Source organism: Galeopterus variegatus, unplaced genomic scaffold (assembly GCF_000696425.1).
Source record: "Galeopterus variegatus unplaced genomic scaffold, G_variegatus-3.0.2 Scaffold2918, whole genome shotgun sequence".
Lineage (NCBI taxonomy): Eukaryota > Metazoa > Chordata > Mammalia > Dermoptera > Cynocephalidae > Galeopterus > Galeopterus variegatus.
In genome coordinates, this window is record NW_007729029.1 from 21967 (window position 1) to 26931 (window position 4965).

Consider the following 4965-nt stretch of genomic DNA (forward strand, 5'->3'; position numbering starts at 1 on the left):
GCTGAGAAATCTGCTGCTAGTCTACGGGAGAATCCCTCACGTGTAACTTAATGGGGAATCTTTTACACTTTCTCTTGCTGTTTTCAAGATTACCTCTTTGTCTTTGAGCTTTGCCAGTTTGGCTATAATGTGTCTCAGAGATGACCTTTTTGGGTTGAATCTGTTTGGGGAATTTTTAGCCTCCTGGATCTGCAGGTTCATGTCACTTCCTGTGCCTGGGATCTTTTCTGTTATTATTTCATTGACTAGGTTTTCAATGCCCTTTCCTTTCTAGAACACCCATGATTTGGATGTTTGTGCACTTAAAGTTGTCTGCTAGCTGTCTTAGATTTCTTCATTTTTTCAATTTTTTCTTTATTTTCTCTCTCTCTCTTTTTTTTTTTTTTTTGTCTGCCTAGGTTATTTTGAAAAGACTATCTTCTGGATTAGAAATTCTTTCTTCTGCTTTCTCTAACCTCCTACTTAAACTCTCAGTTTTTTAATTTTATTTTATTTTATTTTATAGAATGAATCCTTCAGCTTCAGGAGTTTTGCTACATTCTTTTGTAAGGTATTAATCTCTTTGTAAATTTTCTCCTTCATATCCTGGATACTTTTCCCCATTTCATAGTGTTAGGTATAGTGAGAGACATGAACCTACAGATCCAGGAGGCTAAAAAATTCCCAAACAGATTCAACCCAAAAAGGTCCTCTCTGAGAGACACATTACAGTCAAACTGGCAAAGCTCAGAGACAAAGAGAGAATCTTGCCCAGTCTGTGCTATTTTGTTATAGCCACATAGAACAAACTAAGACACCTCACAACTTGTCCTTTAGGCCAAGTTTAATCCCATTTACATATCTCCAACTTTAATGCTTCAAAACCAACAATTTAGGGAAGTAAATAGAAGTGTTCTGCGAAGTTATTTAAGTGACTTATGATGTGAGGAAAAAAACTATTTTAATTGAAATATCAATATTCAATTCAAATGTAGAGGCACTAACACATTAAAAATGGAATTATAGAATACCAGCCAGAAAAGTTCTTTTAAGCCATCTAGTTCATTCCAATGCATTCGTCTTTTTTTTTCTTTTAATTTTAATTGATACATAGTAATTGTATAGCTGGAGGGGGTAAGGTTTCCAGTGGTGGCAGGCACCAAATTGCTGTTTCTAGAGACCTAGAAAGCACATGTATCAGCTCCCCCAGTCCTGGGGTGGCCTCCCTGCTGTTCTTGATCACTTGATCACCTTTTACCTGGAGTTAGGGCATTGCAAGAACTTAGATGCTGGGGCCACAGCTGTACCACTGGGTCAAGCTGAGATAATAGCACTGTGGTCATCTGTGTGGAAGTGGCAGGATAATACTGGGGTCCCAGTGTTGTGGAGATGTAGAAATTATTGGTCCCCAGGGAAGAATACACTCCAGCAGAGTCACCATTCCCAAAGTAGCACCATGCCATAACAACTTGGATCCCAGGGATTAGGGAGACTTGGTATGGGCTCCTTTTCTAGAGCAATACAGCCATGTGTAATCCAGGCAGCTTTCTGTGCTGGGCTCAGGGCCTGTGAAGATTATGGAGCTCTCCTGTAGCTAGACTGCAGGCATCCTCTGTGGATGTAGAAACTGTGGGAGATCTTCCACTTACATTATACCCACAAAGGGGTTTCCCTCTTGGCTGCCAGCTGATCCTGGCTAGGTGTTTTGCTTTCATCTCTATGCTACTTTCCTGAATTTCTGTGCCTCAGAGGATTTTCATCACTTTCTTAATGAATTCATTCATGTGTTCTCCCTTAGCCACTCTACTCAAAATGCAGTTATTTATTTGTTTTTTTGTTTTGGGTTTTTTTTTTTTTTTTTTTTTTTTGGTTTTTTTTTTTTTTTTTTTTTTTGGTCCTTTATGGAATGCATGAGCATTGGACACTGCTAGTCAGCCATTTTGATTGAGTTTTTCTTTCTTTCTTTTCCTGCCACTCCCCCCCAATATGGGCAGTTACTTCTATAAACTTTCCTCTTAAAATTGTGTTGGCTGCATCCCATAAGTTTTGAAATGTGGTATATTCATTTTTGCTTGTCTCAAATTTTTAAAAAATTTCCCTTTTAATTTCTTCTTTGACTCCTTCGTTGTTTGTGAGTATATTGTTTAATTTTTACATATTTATGAATTTTCTAATATGCCCCCTGTTTTTTCATTTCTACTTTCATGCCATTGTGGTCAGAAAAGATATTTGGTATGATTTCTATCTTCTTAAATGTGTTAAGACTTGTTTTGTGGCCTAACATATAATCTATCTAGGAGACTGTTCTGTGTGCCCTTGAGAATAATGTATATTCTGCTGCTGTTGGATGGAATGTTCTGCATGTGTCTATTAGTTCCATTTGCTCAAAGGTATAGTTTAAGTTTGTAATTCCCTTATTGATTTTTCTGTCTGGGTGATCTCTCCATTGCTGAGAGTGGGGTATTGAAGTTTCCTACTATTATTTTATTACAGTTTATCCATTACATCAGAATTATTAATATTTGCTTTATTTATTAAGTGCTCCAATGTTGGGTGCATGTATATTTACAATTTTTATACCCTTTTGATAAATTGATGTTTTTATTATTATATCTCTTTGTCTCTTCTTTGTATAGTTTTTGAATTAAAGTCTTTTATCAAATATGAGGGTACTTTGAAATTTTATGGAAAGATTCATATTATCTTTTAACTTTATTTTTTCACAAGCTTTTTGAAGCACCCTTGTATAAGTTCAGCTACTTCTGCTCTTTGGTTTACATTTCCATAAAATATATTTTCCATCCCTTCACTTTAGCCTATGGGTGTCTTTACAGGTGAAGTGAGTCTCTTTTAGGCAACGAATAGTTGAGTCTTATCATTATTATTATTATTCATTCAGCCACTCTATGTCTTTTGATTGTAGAATTTAATCCATATGCATTCTAGGTAATTATTTATCATTTTTTAGTGGTGAGAACATTCAAAATCCTCTCTTCTTGTTATTTTGAAATAAACAATTTATTATAGCCAACTATAATCACCCTACTGGGTAATGGAACACTAGAACTTATTCCTGCACTCTAACTTTAACTTCGTACCTATTGACCAACCTCACCTCATCTTCTCTACCTCCCTATCCTTCCCATCCTCTGGTAACCACAGTTCTACTCTTTACTTCTATGAGATTAACTTATTTAAATTCCACAAATGAGTGAGATCATATCTTTCTGTACCTGGTTTATTTCATTTAACATAATGATTTCCAGTTCAATCNTAACCTCACCTCGTCTTCTCTACCTCCCTATCCTTCCCATCCTCTGGTAACCGCAGTTCTACTCTTTACTTCTATGAGATTAACTTATTTAAATTCCACAAATGAGTGAGATCATATCTTTCTGTACCTGGTTTATTTCATTTAACATAATGATTTCCAGTTCAATCCATATTGCTGCAAGTGACAAGATTTTATTCTTTTCATGGCTGGATAGTATTCCATTGTGGAAATATACCACATTTTTTAATCCATTCATCAACTTAGGTCAATTCCATATACCTGTGTTGCCTAGATAGACTTTTTTTCCCCTTTGTCTCCTCAGCACCTAGGATTGTTCCTGAAATTGGTCAGTTGTTAGTAAAACACTGTGGTACAGAACTTGAATCCCATAACTCCTTTATAATTGTCTTTCCTTTCTGGGATGAAAGCTTTAAATTAAAGAATTTAATTTGTTATTTGTTAATAAATAATTAATTTGTTAGGATACAGTGGAATTTTAAAAATATTTTTGTAGCATAGATCCTACCTTATTGTGTAAGATACTGAAGGTATCAATGAATAATTTGTAGTTGGCTAAAATGCCATCAGATTGTGGCAATATTTAAGTAAATATCACACAACAGATTGCCAGTGTCGTAACCTAGTGCAGATGCTGTAAGGCAGAATTGACTTAGCCACGTTTAGCTCATTCTGTAGAAGACCAAATGCAGTTAAAATTACTAGTTAAGCCCCATCACTCCCAATGTACAAAATGCTACATTCATTTCTGAGAGGCACTTCAAAGAAATCAGCCACTATTTGTCCTGGTGCTGAGAGGATTATATTTAATAGGAGAAGGCACTGGCAAAATTCATTGCATGTAAAACTTAACCCAGCTCTCAAACAAATCTAGGACGAGATGATAAATAACCCTTACTTGAGACCCGAAAGGGTTGGTTCTAAGGTCCTGCTTTGTGGAATCAGTGGGAATTTAAATTTTGGAGCCCAGAGTAAGAAACTGTAAGAAATAGTAAGGTGGAGTTCTACTGGGGCTTGAATCACCTTCATTCCCATGCCCAAAAATGAATGCTGTTCACCATTGTGAAGGGCACACATCTATTTAGTTTCTCACATGCATGAAAAAGGCAGTGGATTGAGTTTAAAGAACATATACCTTAAAGGCAGGTAAACCCAGGTATAAATACCAACTTTCCTTACTTGCTCTGTGATGATTCACTTATATTCTGAATTTCAGTTTTTTTCAGCTATGTTTTAGGGATACCAATGTTTATCTCATCTCGTAAGGATTTTGTCATATAATGCTATTAAGATAATTCTTCAAGTGATTTAGGAATCAGTCAGGTACATGATGAGTATTTCTAGCTAACTTCCTTTTTCCTCAAAACAAGAAGAATTTATGCTTTTCTATTAATTTTCCACATTACTGGTTAAATTTCCAATACAATTATTTCTTAGAATTGGACAGATGAAACTCATTCTGTTGGCTTTGTCCTCTGAGCAAGTTTTTTTCTTCAGAAAGCTATATTATTTTTATACATTTAATAGAATAATTGCATTATGATGTTACAGCAATATTGAAAAATAGAGGAAAATTCACTTATAATTACATTTTAATACATACTGATATACATACATATATACATAAGTTTATGGTTTATATGCATATTGTATCTAGAATTTTTACACTTATCATTATATATAAAAATCTTTCT